The 20,403-nt window shown below is 40.2% G+C and overlaps 1 pseudogene; it reads right to left on the minus strand.

The window, feature by feature from the left end:
* Window positions 1–6,530: 6,530 nt before the first annotated feature.
* Window positions 6,531–7,921, minus strand: LOC127213453 (heterogeneous nuclear ribonucleoprotein A3-like; annotated as a pseudogene).
* Between the last annotated feature and the right edge of the window lie 12,482 nt (window positions 7,922–20,403).

Consider the following 20,403-nt stretch of genomic DNA (forward strand, 5'->3'; position numbering starts at 1 on the left):
GAGTTAGTCTTTCTCTCCAGCCTCTGAAGTCTTGAAAGAGGAGAGGCAAAAGGCAGCACCATGGAATGAGCTAAACATAGTTTAGTGTGTGAAGGGTCTTGAGAATAAGTAACCACAATCTTTCCCAAACATAAGGTATTTTATAAGGCATTTAAAAAATCCGGATGGATGGGAAGAGCACACACATTATAAACCAGCTATTTCTACAGGCTAGCTTCCAAAAGTGTCTCCCTAGTCATTAAACCCTAAAAAATGTGCAGGAATTCCTTCCCCACTCAGGGCCACATTCTGTTACTATAATGGACTTGTTCATACAAGGATAGTCTCTTTTCAAATTATAATCATAGTTTTTATATAAATGTCACCAAATTGTGAATTCAAAACAAACAATGGAAAGTCTAATAGAAAGAGATGGCTGCCATTGCCTCAATTGTTCACACATGGGAGTGTGGGCAGGGACATCTTCCTCGAGATAACAGCAACAAGCTTCTTAAAGACAGTCCCTAAAATTTCATCATCTTCAGAGCTTGGATATCATCCTGGAGGTTTGTCACAAAACTAGAAATAGGGGGCTGGAGAGATGGCTCAGAGGTTAAGAGCACTGGCTGCTTTTCCAGTGGTCCTGAGTTCAATTCCCAGCAACCACAACCATCTATAATGAGATCTGGTTCTTTCTTCTGGTGTGCAGACATACAAGGAGGCAGGATGTTATATATATATATATATATATATATATATATATATATATATATATATATATATATATCCTAGAAACAGAACTTCCATACAATCCAGCTACACCACTCTTGGCTATGTACCCAATGGAATGAATGTCTCACCACAGAGATACTGACACATGCATGTTCGTTGCTGCTCTATTCACAATAGCAAGGAAGTATGGTCAATCTAGATGTCCATCAACAGGTGAATGGGCGAGAAAAATGTGGTACACACACAATGGAATATTACCCAGCTATAAAGAAAAGTGAAATCATAAAAGTTGCAGGGAAATGGATGGAATTGAAAGACAAATGCCACACATTCCGCCTCATACACAGATCCCAGCTTTAATTTTTAAATTTTATGTACTTAGCATGGAGCACAAGTGGAAGCCTGAAAAGTAGAGTGGCAACTTTTGGGGAAGGGGGCGGGGACTGTAGATTGTAGCTGATATGAAAGTAGTGAAGTAGAATAATGGGGGCGAAATGTTTGAGCAGGGAGGGAGAGGCAGAATGGAAGAAATAGAGGGCGAAGGGGAGGACTAACCCAAAGGAAGGGAGAATGAGAAGACACATGGAAACCGGGTGTCTCCACAACCAAAACTAAACACAAAACAAAACAAAAATCCCAACAACAGTGGTGAGAATAGGAAGGGGGGGGGGTGCAGATGGTTAAAGGGTTAATCCAGGATGGGGGTTAGTGGTATGGGGGGGAGGATAGCTGGTAGTGATTGGTTAATAAAAACTAGGAGTTTTGAAAAGGCTTTATGGATGCCCAGTAGTTAGTAAGCAAATTTTAATACACAACTTAAAGAAAGAAAGAAACAACAACAACAACAAAAATGAGTTTGAATGCAATTACCCTGCAATGATTGGATGAGGTTGGTCCTGGGAGGTCTGAGAATATAGAGCCTTGGCTACCTCTCTATGAGTTCTTAGTCAGGGAGACCTCAAAGGTCTCTGAAATAACATAGGCGACTGCTAGTGAGTGCCCTTGCTTACCCACCATAACTATAGGGCAGATCCTACTAGTAAAGATGCCACAGACTTTGGCTGTGGGACATAAGGAAAAATACCTCAAACCAATTAGGAAGCATCTTCTCTGATGTCTAGCTTTTATAGTTCCAGAAAGGTACTGTACAGGCTGCTGGGGAGAAAAGACATGAGTGGTCTTAGTGCTGATCTGGCATGCAACAATACCAGCTTGCCAGATGATACAACTGTGGCATGTCTGTTATGAAGCAAGTAATCATTTCCTCATTATAATCAAGGTCTGCTTCACAGGAGGGAATTGCCTGCCTGATATTATAATCTATGCAAAAACCCAAGGTTAGAGAGGTCATATATCCTAAAGTAGAAGTTTCTATTTATAGTTTGCTAAATGGTCATGTGTCAAATTGTCTTCTAAATACATAGTCCTGAGCTGCTCTTAACCTTGGTCAGAGGAGCTTCTTTTTGCAGTGGACAACAGTCAATACAGAGATATTCAAAGTACTGAGAATAGGAAACTGAATATTCAGCCCTAAACAGGACATCTATGTTAAACCCTAACCACAGTGAAGGCTCAGCATTGAGGAAGGAAGGTAGAAAGGAGTACAATGAAATGTTGACTTCTGGAAGTGATATGGCTTTTGTAATCATGATCTCACAGCAGCCATGGTTACCTGAACAAGACTTCCACAAGATCAAGTCAACCCAAGTCCTGGAGGGGTGAGTGCTCTTTGTCAATCAGATATTTTTAAAATGGAGAATATTAGTTTTTTTTATTCTTCATTTTTATAAAAGTGAGTCCCATTTCAGAAGGAAATAAATTCAAGAAAAAAAATACGAACATGGGCAAGCGAATATTTCCTTTGGAGGGTAAGTAAAGCTATTTGGTATGTACCTTGAAATTGGGGATTTTGTGAGATTAGAATATCAATCTAACAGTGGAACCTTGATATGTATAGGTCTTTAAACCACAGAACGCAGGGTTATGCCCAGTTGAAGTCAAAGCAGCTTCTCCAGTTACATATTACCTACTTTTATTATGGGAAAAAGTACAGTTCAGCAACTTTCCAAACCTCAGTAATTAGTCAGGACAAGGTAACTGCTGAGGTGAATAGCTCCAGAGCTTTAATGGTTTGACACATTGCAAATTTTATTCCTGTGTATGTCATGGTAAAATATGGGCTAGAGGGAGGGTGTGGTGGAATGTACTTCATGTGGTCACTGAGACCATGCTCATCCATCTACTAGGCCCCCCTTCTCACCAAGCTTTGGAAGTCTCTCCTTGAGTCTTTGCCTCTTCCTGCTCATTTGAGAAGAGAAAGGGGGTTTCTCATGGGCCAGGCTTGGAGGTGGCTAGCATTACTCCAACAGATGCTTCAGTGGGTGGCCACATCCCTCCATTACCTGCCTGTGAAGAAGGCTGAGAAATGTAGTCTTACCATCTGCCTGGAAAGGAAATCAAACAGGATTTAGTGAATCTCTGCCACACATTACTACAGCAAATGGATAAGTTTAAATGTTGTATAGGAAAAATATCAGTAGCTATGAGAACCTTCAAAAAGGCCATTTATAATTATACTGGTTATTCAGCCTCTGTCATCCATGAATGAATGATTGAAAAAATGCATTGTTTCCATATGATGACGTTGATACTATTTCATCTGTGTGGAAATAAGATGTAGACACCAATCTATTATTTGTTTCATGTGAACATGTTTTTGTTTTGTGTCTCTCTGTAATATATTGTTCTAATATAGGATTTAAAAGAGCAAGAGTCATTATTCTCCCACAATGCAGTGCTTGGCAACTAGCATAGCTAGATGGTCCTAGGTTATCTTTACTGTGGTGCAGTCAGATGGTAGCTGGGTTTGTAACATCAGAATGCTGGAGCAGCTCGGGGTAGAGAGAGTCCATACTGAGAGATGCTATTTATGTACTCTTCAAACTGTTTCTTGATTCCTGACATAGTCTGACTCCAAATAGAAACTCAGGGTGGTGAGATGCTGTTGTATGTGCTGCCCTTCAGGAGATAGTTTCTGCCCTTAGCCCTCTGATTTTTTCTTTAGTCTTGGAAACTTGTTTTTAAAATGTTCTATATTATATCAAGTGAGAACATTGCTAAACTTTTCTCTTTAATGTCAGAAGGCTCCCTTTCCTACAGTTCAGCTTCCAGTAACAAGTTTAGTCTCTCTTTAGTTTTGGGGATTGATTCTAGTGATATGCACATGTTTGGGAGGCCCTCTACCTATGGAATTTTTCTTCCATATTTCAGCTCATTTCTATGCTCTATTGATTGTTTCCTTTGTTAAGCATAAGCCATTTAGTGTGACACAATATTGTGTCAGTTAAAAAAAAAATCCTGAGTTATTGGAGACCTCTCAGGAAATTTTTGTGCATTACAATATTTTAAGTGTTTTCCCTATGCTTTCTTTTGCAGTATTTTCGAAGACCTTAGAAACATTTTGAGTTGTTATTTATGCAAGGTGACAAATGGAGACCTGATACCCGGTTCTCTTGTCATCTTTCTTGTTTTATTGTATGTGAAGAGGCTGTCTTTTTTATAAGTATTTATCTGGATACCTTTGTTCAGAGTTAGTTTATCTCTGGATCTTCTCTTCCATGGTTTTTGATGGCAATCCCATGCTGCTTGTATTAACTTGGCTTTTGAGGCATATCTTTAAAAATTATTTCTATTGTATGTGCATGTTCTCTCTCTCTCTCTCTCTCTCTGTATATGTGTGCGTGTGTAATCCTGTAATTGGGTGATGTGACATCTTCAAGCATTGCATTGTTCAAGTTTGCTTTAGCTGCTTTTGATCTTTTGAACTTCCAAATAACTTTTAAGATTGGTTTATTCCCCAATTTAGTGAAGAATATGAGGGAGCTGCATTGGATTTGTATATTTCTTTTGGCAATGTGGGTATTTTAATAACATGAATGACCTCAGTCCATAAACCAGGGATATCTTTCTACTCCCCAGTGTTTTCAATTTTTATTTACTGTTTGCTCATTCATTCCTTTATTTCTTCTATATTCTGTCAACATTCTTATCAGATTTTGCTATCACAGTTTCATATCTACCATATCAAAGGCAAAATAATGAGCATGTTGCATTTATGTCCCCTGGACCTGTTTTCTGCTCTAAGCTTCTTTTTAACAAAAACCATCTTAAACTTATCTGTGATTTTAGCCATTCTGGCAGGGGTAAGATGGTATCTCAAAGTTGTTTTGATTTGCATTTCCCTGATAGCTAAGGATCTTGAGCACTTTCTTAAGTGTCTTTCAGCCTTTTTGATTTCCTCTATTGAGAATTCTTTCTTCAGTCTGTACCCCATTTTTTAATAGGGTTATTTGGTGTTTCGTTGACTAGTTTCTTGAGTTCTTTGTATATTTTGGAGATCAGCCCTTTGTTGGATATAGGATTGGTGAAAATCTTTTCCCAGTCTGTGGGCTGCCATTTGGTCTTGTCCACGGTGTCCTTTGCCTTACAGAAGCTTATAAGTTCAAGGAGGTCTCATTTATTAATTGTTGATCCCAGTGTCTGTGCTCCTGGAGTTATGTTCAGGAAGCAGTCTCCTATACCTATTTGTTCAAGGGTACCTCCCACTTTCTCTTCTAAGAGGTTCAGTGTGGCTGGATTTATGTTGAGGTCTTTGATCCATTTGGACTTGAGTTTTGTGCATGATGATAGACATGGGTCTATCTGCAGTCTTCTACACACCATCATCCAATTGTGCCAGCACCATTTGTTGAAGATGCTCTCCTCCCTCCATTGTATTCTTTTAGCTGATTTGTCGAAAATCAGGTGTTCATAGGTGTGTTGGTTAATATCAGGATTTTCAATTCGATTCCATTGGTCTACCTGTCTATTTTTGAGCCAATACCAGACTGTTTTCAGAACTATAGCTCTGTAGTAGAGCTTAAAGTCAGGGATAGTGATGTTTTCTGAAGTTCTTTTATTGTACAGGGTTGTTTTGGCTATCCTGGGTCTTTTGTTTTTCCATATAAAGTTGATTATTATCGTTTCAAGGTCAGTGAAGAATTGTGGTGGGATTTTAATGGGGATTGCATTGAATCTGTAGATTGCTTTTGGAAAGATTGCCATTTTTTACTATATTTATCCTACCTATCCAAGAACATGGGAGATATTTCCATTTTCTGGTATTTTCTTTAATTTCTTTCTTTAGAGCCACAAAGTTCTTATTATATAGGTCTTTCTCTTGTTTGGTAAGTGTTACCCCAAGATACTTTATGTTGTTTGTGGTTATTGTAAAGGGTGATGTTTCTCTGATTTCTTTCTCAGCCTCATCATTATCTGAGTAAAGTAGGGCTACTGATTTTTTCTGAGTTTATCTTGTATCCTGCTAGTTTGCTGAAGGTGTTTATCAGCTGTAAGAATTCCCAGGTAGAGTTTATTGGGTCGCTTATGTAAACTATCATATCATCTGCAAATAGAGACAGTTTGACTTCTTCCTTTCCAATTTGGATCCCCTTGATCTCCTTTTGTTGTCTTATAGCATTAGCTAGAACTTCTAGTACGATATTGAAGAGATGGAGATAGAGGGCAGCCTTGTCTTGTTCCTGATTTTAGAGGAATCGCCTTAAGCTTCTCTCCATTCAGTTTCATGTTGGCTGTTGGTTTGCTGTATACTGCTTTTATTATGTTTAGTTATGTTCCTCTTATCCCTGATCTCTCCAAGGCCTTTATTATGAAAGGGTGTTGAATTTTTTTTTGAAAAGTTAAAAATTCCTTAATTTTTTATTCCTGGTACCACTACCACAATTTACAGGGCAATATATCTGATGTAATGAAAAAAAAAAAAAAAAAAAAAAGACAAAGCTACAACAGATAAAAGGCCTCAGGAATGTACATCTAATTGACACTACATTGCATTAATCAATAGCTGCACTTTTTGCAAACTGTGGCTATGACAGTCCTGAACAACAAGGGTTTCCTGTTTAAGCTGCAGTAACTTTTCGACTATGGATCATCGTTCCTCCTGTGGCAGATTTTTACAGTTCCTCTAATGCATTTAGGACGAGTGTCTCAAAGTAACCTGCAGCTTTCCTGACAACTCCTCACTCTCTCTCCTGCTAAGAACTGTAGCCCTTTTCTGCTGTATTTTTTTTTTAAAAACCGTCTGCTACCATATCCACCTCTTCTACCACCAGATCCATAGCCACCACCATAGGGACTGCCTGAGCTTCTTCCACCAAAACTGACCCCTTTCATGGGTCCATAATTTGATTGCTGTTGTCTACTATAATTTCCAAAGTCATTATAGTTTCCACCATCATAGTTACCTCCACCAAAATTTCCTCCTTCATTGTTACCATCATATCCTCCTCCACCACCATATCCACCACCCTAGTTTCCATATCCTGGTCCACCACCACCAAAGCCTCCTCTACTACTGTAACCAGGACCACCACCATAGTTGCCACCATCACCTCCAAATCCATTATATCCAACATCACCACCTCCAAAACTACCTCTGCTGCCACAACCTCCACCACCATAGCCTCCTCTTCCACCAAAGTTTCCACCATGACCAAAATTACTTCCACCACCTCCAAAGTTTCCTCCATGACCCATAAAGTTGCCAGATCCACCTCCATGACCTCTCTGTGATCCAGCAGACTGAATCTCTTGTTTAGAAAGGACCTTTTTCACTTCACAATTATGCCCATCAATAGTGTGGTATTTCTGAACAACAATTTTATCAACAGTGTCATGATCATCAAAAGTTACAAAAGCAAATCCTCTCTTTTTTCCACTCTGCCTGTCTTCCATCACTTCTATGGTATCAATCTTGCCATACTTTTAAAAATAGTCTCTCAGATTATATTCTTCTGTATCTTCTTTAATATCACCAACAAAAATTTTCTTTACTGTTAAATGGGCACCAGGCTTTACAGAATCCTCTCTAGAAACAGCTCTCTTTGGTTCCACTACACGCCCATCAACCTTGTGTGGTCTAGCACACATTGCAGCATCCACCTCTTCAACACAAGAGTAGGTCACAAAACCAAAGCCCCTGGAATGTTTTGTTTGGGGGTTTCTCATTACCACACAGTCTGTAAATGTGCCCCATTTCTCAAAATGTTCTCTTAAGCTATCATCTGTGGTTTCAAAACTCAGACCAATAAACAGCTTCCTCAACTGTTCTGGTTCCTTTGGATCATGGCCCTCCATTTTGAGACCAGACTCGCCTCTTCCAGCTCGAGTTCAATATAAGGGTGCTGAATTTTGTCGAAGGCTTTTTCAGCATCTAGGGAGATGATCATATGGTTTTCCACTGCTGGTGGTAGTGCAAACTTGTACAGCCATTTTGGAGGTTCCTCAGGAAAATGTGAATTAGTTTACCACAGGATCCCGCAAGCCCCCACTTAGGCATATACCTAAATGATCCACATCCATGCAAGAAAGGCATGTGCTTAACTATGTAATAGCAAGAACTGAAGAATGGATAAAGATGTGGCACATCTACACGATGGAATACTCTGTAGAAAAAAATAATGGAATCTTGAAATTCGCAGGCAAGTGGATGGAACTTGAAAAAAACCAGTCATAAAAAGAGGAACATGGTATGTACTTGCTCATATATGGATTTTAAACCTAGAGCAAAGGATCACCAGCCTATAATTCACACCACCAGAGGAACTAGGATACAAGGTGTATTCTAAGAGGTTTATATAAAGTCCCTCACAGAAGGGGGAAGGGACAAGTCCCCCAGAGCACATGGGAAGGGAGGGCAGTGAATGGAGAGAGAAGTAGGAGAAAAGGAAAGGGAGGAGAGGAAAGCACGTGCGACTAGGAAGATTGAGTCAGGGTAGGAATAGAAGACAGGAGAGAGAGACAGAGACAGAGAAAGAGAGAGGACGAACATAAAAGAGGGAGCCATTATTGGCTTGAAGAGAAAACTGAACCTAAAGAAAGGTCTAGAGACCTACAAGACTGCCACCAACTAACAATGTGAGCAACCGTGGAAAGGCTACCATAAATGCCCTTCCCAGATAGTGAGATCAACAACTAACTTATCTACCATCATGGAGCCCTCATCTAGTACTTGTTGGAAACAGAAGCAAACACCCATAACTAAACACTGAGTCGAACTAGAATCCAGATGTAGAAGGAGAGGACAAGACCAGGTTGCAGAAACAAGGAGGAGCTAATCGGTCCCCAGACTGATAGCTGGGAATCCAGCATGGGACTGACTCAGACCCCCTGAATATGTGTCTCAGCCAGAAGGACTGAGCAGTCTAAGGGACCTCAGACAGTGGAACCAGGATGTATCCCTGGTGTACAAAGGACCTTGCGGACACATCCCCCATGGATGGATACTTCCTTAACCTAGAGACATGAGAGAAGACCTAGTCCCTACTTCAAATGACTTGACAGTTTTACATGACCCCACGTGGATGGCATTGCCCTACATGTGGAATTGAGGTGGGGGGGGATGGGAGGGGAGTGTGGTCAGGGTGCATGTGAGGGGGAAGAGAGGGTAAGAGGAGGGAGAGGGAACTGGGATCAACATATAAAATAAGATAATAATAATATAATAATAAAAACAGAAAACTTATCTCTGGGGTCCATTCTGTGTTGGAATCAAGTCATTCCAAAGAGCAGACGCTCTAATTCTTACTGTTTTTAGTTCTTCTCCACTATTCATTTAAGAGACAAAGGCCAGAGTTTCTCATTGGCCTTCCTTTGTGTGAAGGACTTGTTTTTTTTCCTCATCTTAGAAGAAAGGTTGCATTTTATAGGTAGCTGGGAAGCAGGTGTGTTGGGAGACAGAGAGTTGGAGGGAGGGGATAGGGGTTGGATATGATCAAGAAATGTACATGCTGGTATGGTGGTGGAACCCCTTTAATACAAGTACTCAGGGGGCAGAGACAGGCAAATCGCAATGAGTTTCAGGCCAGCCTGGTCTACATAGTGAGATCCTGCTTTAAAAATGAAGACAAAATAACATACCTTGTATACATGTATAAAAGTTTCAAAAACTACAAGGAATTATTTAAAGAATGGCCTTGTAAAATGTTCAATGCTGTATCATTGGAAAAGGAGAAGGAGAAGGAAGAGAAGGAGGAAACCATTTTAAAGTTAAAGTTGATGAAAAAACTTGAGAAATTGAGGGATGGTGTCTCTTAGGCTGGATGGATAATTTCTGTGCCCGCTTCTCCTTGGCTGAGTTTTGAGTCGATGGTAAGGAGAGATACTGATGCGTATTTACAGTTGGAAATACAACAATGGACTTCAACTTATATCACACTTGGTAAAAAGATGAGGATGGAGAACTAAGTCAAAGCTTCCACTAAGTTGTAGATAGATTGCTGTTATTGGGGACCACCCCAAAATGACACACTGAAAAAATTCTGGGTTCTTGTAGGTCTCTAGACCTTTCTTTAGGTTCAGTTTTCTCTTCAAACCAATAATGGCTCCCTCTTTTATGTTCTCTCTCTCTCTCTCTCTCTCTCTCTCTCTCTCTCTCTCTCTCTCTCTCAAGACTGCTGACAACTAACAATTTGAGCAACCATGGAAAGGCTACCATAAATGCCCTTCCTGGATAGTGAGATCAATAACTAACTTATCCATGGAGCCCTCATCTAATACCTGTTGGAAACAGAAGCAAATACCCATAACTAAACACTGAGTAGAACTAGAATCCAGATGCAGAGGGAGAGGACAAGACCACGCTGCAGAAACACACACAGAGACAGCTGACCTGAATAAGGAGGATCTAACGGGCCCCCAGACTGATAGCTGGGAATCCAGCATGGGACTGACTCAGCCCCCCCCCCCGAATATGTGTCTTAGCCAGAAGGACTGAGAAGTCTAAGGGACCTCAGACAGTGGAACTAGGATGTATCCCTGGTGCACAAAAGGACCTTGCGGGCACATCCCCCATGGATGGATACTTGCTTTTTTTTTTTTAATTTTTTAAAATTTATTTTATATAACAAAGTCCATTTAAATGAAAACAAACATTTATAGACTATAGACAATATTTGGGAATTTGGGCGTTGTTCTTTCCAAACTACTTCCTGCTGGTAAGGGGCACTGTCATGGGGGATTCGAAGAAGATTCAGAAATCCTGGCTGTAGTCTGTAAGGCTGCTTTGTCCAGCTGTTTTGAATGTAGGATCACCTCGTACTCTGTTTCAGGCGGTCTGGCTTGATCAAACCACATTAGTCTGAAAAGAATCCACATCTTTTCATTTTCTGTGGAAACAAAAATAGAAATCCTTTTCCCCAGTAACTTGTCCTTGAACTTAAATTTTGGAGTCAAAACATTTTTTTTAATTTAATTTATTATTTTACATGTTGATCCCAGTTCCCTCTCCCTCCCTCCCTCCCTCCCTGTCTCCCTCTCTCCCTTCCTTTTATCCTCTCTGCCCTCTCACATGCACTCTAACCACCCTCCCCTCCTATCCCCCCACCCCAATTCCATATGTAGGGGTACTTCCTTAACCTAGAGGCAGGAGAGAAGTCCTAGTCTCCACTTCAAATGACCTGACAGAGCTACATGACCCCACTTCAATGGCATTGCCCTACATGTGGAATTGGGGTGGGGGGATGGGATGGGAGGGTGGTCAGGGAGCATGTGAGGGGGGAGAGAGGGTAAGTGGGAGGTAGGGAGGGAAGGAGGGAGGGAGGGAGAGGGAACTGGGATCAACATGTAAAATAATAAATTAAAAAAATTCAATTAAAAAAATTCTAGGTTCAAGAAGCTCCCACCAACATTTCTTTAAATAAATCTCTTGGTACCTTATAGTTTTCCCACAAAGGAATTATTGCTTCAGGCAGCTTTTGGGGATTTGGGAATATAACCTTCACATAGACTCCTTGTCAACTGAAATCATTCCTTCAATATGAAGGCAACCATAGTGCTGGATGGCTATTCCTTCCTTGGCTGGATTTTTAGCTTGCATTTTAATATCTCTCTGCATAGAACAGGTGTAGAAATCTGCCAGAGACAACACTTGTGAGTGGCTTCCAGACACAGCAGAGTAAATCAATTACAAAGGGAGTGTGGAGAAGTCTTGGTACCCCTCACATTAGTTTCTGCCTCTGCTCGGAAACATTCTTTTGGAGTTGTTCTTTCTAATTTCTCTGACACAGAGGAGGCACTTCTATAAAGTGAGCTGCAAAAGCTTGTACCAGCTTAGAAATGACATCAGCTTTTGATCTGGGTATCAGGTTACTGGGTGGGGAGCTGCATTTTCTGGAGTTTCTTTCTTTCCTCCTGCCTCCCTCTCTCTCTTTTAGAAAGATGGCTGAACTAGGTGCATGTGGGTGAGAGTTTTGTAACCTTGTCTGTTTGTGAGACCTCTGGAAGTGGGACAAGGATCCATCCCTGGTGCATAATCTGGTTTTTTGAAGCCCATTGCATATGGTGGCATGCCTTGCTCAACCTTGATGCAGCGGGGAGGGGCTTGGTCCTGCCTCAACTGAAGTTGCCAGACTTTGTTGACTCCCCATAAGAGGCCTTACCCTTTCTGAGGAGTAGATGGGAGTGGGTTGGGGGTAGCTGTGAGGGCAGCAGAAGGGGAGAAGGGAAGAGGAACAGTGATTGGTATGTAAAAATGAATAAAAAGTAAAAGATAAGAAAAAAAAAAAAAAAAGGTGACTGGGACAAGTCATCATCACCATCGGACTACTAGAATAATCCTACAAAGTACTTCCAAATAACCTAGAGTCTACAGAATGGAAACAAGAAGAGAAGCTCTTAGCATGTGCAAGAACTGACTTGTGGCCTCTGCCAGTATTGAAAGCTTAGAGAGCTTTCTTCTTAAGATAGAATATTTCATTTATGGAGACATTGTTCTAGCTGATAAATTTGGGATCCCAAGGAATTTAGAATTTACTAATTCTAAATTAAATTCTAAAAATGGAAACTTAAAAAAAATGTATGGACCCAACACACACACACACACACACTGATAAGAAGAGGTCATGAATGTGAGAGATCAGAGGCAATAGAAAGAGTCTGTGTGTGCAAGTGTGGGATGGGCATGATATAAATACAGTACTTATGTATTAAAGTCACAAAAAATGTCAAAAAATAAATTCATTAAGAAAACATTGCATGTGTGATCTGATACCAAAATGGCTGGACAGTGAGGTTCTGTCTTTGTTATGTTGCTTAGATGATCCTCCTGTTATGCTAAGTCTTGTATTTTGGACCACAGCTTTATCCTTTGCACTGCCAGATTACTCATTGAAGGCATTGAGTGCTACCATTCCCAGTAATATGTGAGTGAATTTCAAAGAGGTCTTGAAAATTAGCAAAGGCTATTGAATTTTGAATCCTAGATTACAAGCCTGGAGGATGAGTTCCTGGACAGGTATCCACCACTGCTCTGAGGATGCTTCTCCTTTACTCAGATGTCAAAGGATGAACCACAAAATGAAGAGTGAGAGGTTTTCCACTTAGAGAAGAACTTTTGAAAACAGGAAACGTAAAGATAAGGGTGTTGATTGTGGTGATCTGAGCCAAGTTAGTAGAAAACTTGGACTTTGGACTTAGGCCTCCCACTTCATCTTGCCAAAGTGTTCCATTATTATGGTCTGATTCATGCCCTAGCGTGTATAATTTCCTACTTTTTACCCACCTTTTGGCAAGAGTAAGAGCTTATTTTAAGAGTTACTAATTTAGTACTGGTTGTGGCTGTGCATGCTTGTAATCCCAGCACTTGGAAAGCAGAGGCAGCATGATCATGAGTTCAAGACTGGCCTGTGCTACCCACTAGGACCCTGTCTCACTCCCACCTCATTCTCTAAGAGGTACTAGTTGTAAGTGGCTGTTTGGTAGTTATATAGGGTTGTTCTATAGAACATCTATAGACCATCAATGAAGGTATAGAGGTTGGCCTTTTGATCTACAAAGCCTCTTCTCCATGAGATTGTGATAAGAATTTCCAGTCACAAATAAGAAAGACTTTTCTCTTTATAGCAAAATGTTGACATGAGAAATATTGACTTGTAGCACAGGGGAGTGAACAAACATCTTAGGCCATGGTCAAAGTAACTGGTTTACTCAGCAGTCATCCAGGATATAATCCCAGGAGACTTTACCTTTTTCACTTTTAGTTAAAGTTAGGAAGCCACAAGGTCATATTATAACAATTCAGTGATAATCAAGATCACTAGGCAAAGTTGAAATTGTTAAGTAGTTTGTAATTTTTACCTATAGGTATCATGCTATGCCAAAACCCACCTGTGTAGAGAACTCTGTTCCCAAGAAACCATTTTATTTCCTTTTTGTGTTGGCATTGATCATGAAGCCGTATCACAGACAATGACTCTGCCTGGAAGATGCAAGGCTAATTTTTCTAATTATTGTGAAGGTTATAGAGAATCAGTCATTTTAAGGTGACATCTCTGTATGCTTGAACGTGATGCTATGGGTCTAAATAGTATCTAATGAATATGTGCATATGTTATATGCATATATTCTGCAAGCAGCTATATATGCCCATGCATATATGAAAGCCAGAGGATTACCTTGAGTGTCCACTTTGATATCTGGTCTTTCACTGTAGCCTGGGAGCTCACAAGGAGGGCTAGGCTAGGTTGGCTGGCTATCTAACTTCAGGATCCACTTCTCTCCACCTGGGATTATAAGTGCATTTCATCACACATTGTATGGATTGAACTCCAGTTCTCTTGCTTGTGAGGCAAGCTATTTATCGACCAAGCTATCTCCTTAGCCGTTCTAAAATTTTAATGATGAATGTGTGATAATATCTAGAAATGGGCTTTAATATTTCTTATATTTATGTTCAGAAGAGGACCAGTGGTTGCCCTGTGTTTTCTTTGGAGAGGTGAGTACTTGTCTGTCTTTCCTTCTAGGCTCAAGTGGAATCACAGCTGGCTTAATGAATTTAGTGACTGATTGGTTGGAAACACATGGTCACTCTTAATTGTGTGAGCTGCCTCCCACCCCATGACTTTCCTGTCTAAATAACCTGCCTTAGGTACAACTTCATGTAGAGATGCTCCCCCACCTTTTCCTCAGAAAGACAGAACTTTGTATTATGTGTACTGTCCATTTTTTACTCAGAAATACAGTACTTGCTTATGTTGAGTGTTTAATGCCAGGGAGTAAGAAATTCTGGGTTTTGCACAGAGGTGCAAGCATTTTGTCAATCAAACTCAAATGACTACTTCAATACCTCACAATTATCACCGACTATATAGTTCACACCTAACATGCAATCATCACAGACACTCTTCCATAATTAGCTCCCTGGAGAACAGGGGACAGGAAGAGAAACAATGGAAAAGGGCATTCTCGGCAGGCCAGGGCTATAGGCAAGGTATCCCACCCTTCCCCAGTCCAGAATGAAATGTGGTTAACCACGCCCATGCCCTGCTTATAAAACATGCACCTGCAAGTATTAGACTGCTCATGCCTAGTTCAGTGCTAGAAAAACAGGCTTATTTGGGGGAAAGAGAGTATTTCCCAAGTGCAAAGTTGGTCAGCAAATCGTAGGGTGCTTGACAAATTTGGAAGTAAGAATAAAGGAATCCAAACCATAAATTATTGTTTCGTAAAAGCACAACTTAATTTTATGTATGTAGATATCATCTTGGACAAGGAGGGGCCAAAACTTTACCTACAGACATCCCATGAGTTCAGACTCAAGTCTAACAATGTTTATGTTCAGGATAAGGTCACTTTGTATAATGATGTGGACAGAGGCCATGGCCACAATTGGCTTGTCAAGCCTGACTCTGGTCTTGTGTCTTCTGATAGCACTGCTGGTGGCCTCCTGTGGCTGAGAACAGATTCCTGCACAGTAGAAACCTAGGTTCTCTGAGGAGTATTCCATCTCCACTCCAACTTGAGCAGATCCTTCCTTTAAATAGTCTTTACCTTTCTCTCTCTTGACAACATTAATCCAACTTCCTATCCATAAATGTTTACTACCAATCAGTTTGAGTGCTATAACTGTTCATTTATTCGACTGATACTTATTAAGCACCTGACTTATTTAACACTCAAAGACAATCAGGCAAAAATTACCAGTATGCCCCCATAAGGCATCACTTATACTAATCACATGTGGATATTAAAAAGAACATCCTACTGTTCTGCCTTCCCCAGAACAATTAAATTAGATTCAGGGGCAGAACTGAGATGTGGAGTGGGATTCATGCATCACTAGCTTTAAAGTTTCCCAAGTGATTTCACTGTGTAGTTGGGTGGGAATGGCTGCTTTAAGTAAGGGACCACAATTTTAGTCAGTTAACTCACAGCTGCAAAATAATGAGTTGAGAGCGCTAATAGAAATTGGTGAATGTCCCTGGCCACAGAGAGGATTTTTTTTTGAGTGTGATAAAAAGGTCTGTTGAGAGAGAGAGAGTAGAGTGAGCGAAGTGGGAGGAAACAACATGTCCCATTTGGGAGGTCCTGTGCTTTGCCTGGTGGCAAGGTCAGCATCAGCTGGAAGTAGAAATCTGTAGCTCAGAAGGATTGAGATATAGGAGGCTCAGGTTCAGAGTCAAAGCTGCACAATAGTGTAAAATAACCCACAAGGATGTAAAGATGCAAACCGGGCGAGCACTGGTCATTAGTTGGGATCCACCTTAGAAGAATTCACACTGAGGAGAAAGCCTACCTACTGCTCCTCATTATTAAAACTAATCTGGTTGTTGTCAGATGCTAGTCTATAATGCTCCATTTCTCAGTATTTTCCTTAGGTGGGAAAATGTCCAGCAAAGGCAACCTTTTTATTACTACTATTATCTTCGTTATGAAGAGAGAATCATTTGTTTAAACAAAGTCTTTCCATTTTACAAGACATTGGGGAGAGGACATTTCTTGCCTTTGGGGGCTCATAAATGTCAAAGCATCAGGTGTAAACATGTTCCTTAACCACAGACTGCAGTGCTGTAAGTGTGAAGTATCTCTTTTCTTACATATTGGTCTTCATTTTTTAGCCTTTATTTGTATAAACTAGGAAGCCTTCTGTTACTGCTGAGATTACATTTAAAAGAGACAACAGAAGTAAGAATAGGGGTTCTTGACGCCTTTTATTAATTTACCCGACATCTATTAGTCATTGACTATTTGGTCACTAGAATATAAATCCATGGTCACAAAGAAGCAATTTACAGTTACTGTTGAATTCCTAGTCCAGTATCTGGCACTCAGTTTGTGTTCAATGAACATTTGATTACATTGGCAATATGGACTAGTCTGGGCTTTGCTTTGTGCACCAAGGGAAGACAAGTCCAACACAGACCTATTCTGAAGCTGTTTTGTTTACTAAAGACAGAGAATAAGTACCCATATTGTCATAAGTCAGAGCATGATAGATTCTTGAAGTTAACACAGACAGCTGTGAGCACTCCAGAATGAGGAACTTTGTATATTGGATTTGGAAATGCCTGATGCAGGAAGAGCATTTGAGATGAACCTTTAAAGACAAAAGATTGAGAAAAGTAAGACAAGGTCAGGGGGACACAGCCTGAATGAAAGAAAATTGCAGTGTTTGGAGAAGGGTGAGTGGACTCCAGGCTGGAGAGGTAGGTTAGACACCTACCTCAAAGACTTCACCTGCCTTCCATGAACACATGGCCTTCCAATGACTTGGGTGTTCAGTAACCCTGAGATACTTATTCCTTGCCATGGAAGTGTGTTTTCCAGAGAAGGACCCATCCAGTGCTTAATGGGGCAAGGAAATAAAAGGAGTACTTATGTAGAAACATCTTCATCGTCCTCACCAGAGTACCTCTGTCTCCCGAGCCTGTTCCATGCAGGCCTTGGGAGAAAACGGGGGGATCAGTACATCGACCTAAGGGAGGAAGAAAGGTGAATGTGTTTAGCACCATTGTATCTCCACTCTTCCATACTGTGAGCTCTTGATGGACATGGGGACTGCCTCGTAGGTTAGTGTCCTCCACAGGGTCTAACATGTAAGGACCTAAGTATGTACTTATTGAATGATAACGCTTGGCTAGGATGTAATGAACACCTTGCTAACCTCTTGTAGTCCATTTTTAACACAATGTTAAAGAGTTAAAGAAGTTAAAGAGATAGACACAGTACTCATTTCTGAAACACAAACCTGCTGAAAGGCTTGTCCCAGGTGCCTTGCCCTTCTTGCATTTCTGGATGCTCACACTGGGGAGTCTGTGCTGTGTGGAGTTTAGTTGTCCTGGAAATCATACTGGATGATAAAGATTCACCCTGATCTTCTGCCTTAGAGCTTCACTGACATTCTCAACCTTGTTATTTGTTCCACATCTTTTCAAACCTGAATTTACCCTTTTAAGAATATAATTAAACATTTTTGTTAGTAAACCCAATAACTTAATAATTCATTGGTTAGTATCATTAATGCTTCTTGTGTTACTGTTAAGGGCCATTTTTAAATGTTTTTAATTTAAATAGAATTATATCACTTCCCCATACATTTCCTCCCTCCAGCCCCTCCTAATTACTCTCCCTTGAACCCCTCCTATGCCTCTTTCTCAAGCTGAAAGCCTCATTTTTCTTTGATTATATTTGTTACATATATGATTGTATGTACATACACAAATATATGTTTTTGTGTACATACACAAATATGTTTTGTTTGTTATATATACACACACACATATATATAACTGTAATTATATATATATGTATATATGTATACATATATATATATATATATAAAATTTTTGGTAGATGATATTTTAACAGTTTAACTTCAGGCAATTTTAGTTTTGTTTCTGTTTCTATCCTCCTCCATAAGGAAATGCAGGCCGCAAATATAAGCATGTTACCCAAGTCCATATAGTTATTAATGATCAGTAGCAAGCCTGGGATTTGTAGTGAATTGGTCTAGTTAGGGAGACAACTACACTACTTTGCTTTTGTGTATAATTAACTGAGCAGTTTGGCAATAAGAGCATGGTAGACTTCATTCATCTAAAAACCCATTCTTTTTTAAGAAAAATGCTATAAACTGAATATTTCAGATATCTTAATTGAGCTATGAACTTACCATCGAGCCCATTAATGAAGCTTTGAGTTATTTCAAAAGCCCATCAGTTGGCCACCCAGACTTCACCACATGAACCTTCAGGGACATTTTATATTCAAATCATAATAGCTGAGAAACCATCCGTGGGTAGAGGAAGGCCTGTATTTCATGGCAAGCGGTATGAATACACTCTTCCATCTCTGGTAGGAGGCCCCAGAGAGTATGCCCAAGGACTTTGCTTATTGGGACACAGCATCTAGAACTTACGTTTCTGTTAATGCTATCCTAGGGTACAAATTTATCTGCAAGTATTTTTATTGGATCCTCCTGAGAGTCGTCTGATAAATTTAAGTGCCGACATTTCTGTGGTTATAAAACAAGTGTCAGAGTTCTCACTGTTTCTTTCCTTAGTGTTATTTTTACTTCATTTCCTCTCCATATTTCTCTCTTAATTCAAATACAAGCCAAAGTCTCACACTCAAGTATTTATTACTAAATATAGAGGGATGATTAGAAAAACAAACATCTTGAAAATGAGTCTCAAATCTGACCAGAATCACATAAGTAATATGGGTGACAAAGATCATAACTCAATTTGTCTGTGATAGAGAATGTAGTGGTTCTTCCTTAGAAGGATGTTTGATTCTAATTTTATACAGCTGAAGCAGTCGGGGGACCAGCTGGCTTGCCTAGGGTCATCACTTTAGATTAGATTATAGTAAATTGCATTGTCTTGTGTTTTCCTTCATACTATATGCTCAGTGAGGGGAAAATGCACATTTTTCATTTTTCACCCATGACTAATTTCCTGTCTTAAAATCCACAATTGCTGCTGGTTCTCTTTCTTCCTACCATATGTTCCTGCCTTTACCTTTAAATATTGGTCCTGTAAGCAGTCATCTCACTCTGCTTAGAGGTCATTATCTCAAACAAGCTGTTTTGTTCTCACTCTTAGTACGTGACAGGGGATTCTCTCTCTCTCTCTCTCTCTCTCTCTCTCTCTCTCTCTGTGTGTGTGTGTGTGCGTGTGTGCGCACATGTGCGCGCGCCGCAGGTATGCAGTGGGTGCCACGGAAGTATCTCTACCTCAGAAATCATAGCCTCTGTATTATTTCAAAGGGGGCTGAAAGACATTTCAAATAATTAAAATTGGTTGAATTGGCAACTGTCAAGGTCATCTCTGTTCATGGAAGATTTTCCTATCCTACTTGCCATTTGTGGAAAAAACAGATTGCCTTTGAGGACTGTGATTTCCTGCCACCAGCCTCAGAACCAGGAGCCCTGAGTTAAATGTCTCCTCTGATGTTCTAGATAGATCTTTTCCCTCCTGGAATATATCTTGATGTTTTTCTATTTTGGAATAAATTCACTTCTGCCTGCTGTTTGGTGAGAGGACAGCCTGAATGTTCATCTTACTTGCCCACTGAGGTCACTGTGCATTCTTCAGTGATGACTCATTATGTCCAGGTTCCACACACACTGGCCTAAAAACAACTCTTCATTTGGGGCTGAGAACTTCCCTGTGGGGCTCTGGTTTATTTTGAAGCCAGTGTAATTCCTGTTCAATGAGAAAGATTCCACTTCCCTTCGGGGAGGTTCTGGAGCACAACTCAGGCCCTGCTCACCAATTCTAGTCATGATGCTTTCTTCTGGGAGTTTCTGTAGGTTATTACCTATACTCATTTTACTTCTTCTGAGAGTTGCCATTG

This window comes from Phodopus roborovskii, unplaced genomic scaffold (assembly GCF_943737965.1).
Source record: "Phodopus roborovskii unplaced genomic scaffold, PHOROB, whole genome shotgun sequence".
Classification (NCBI taxonomy): domain Eukaryota; kingdom Metazoa; phylum Chordata; class Mammalia; order Rodentia; family Cricetidae; genus Phodopus; species Phodopus roborovskii.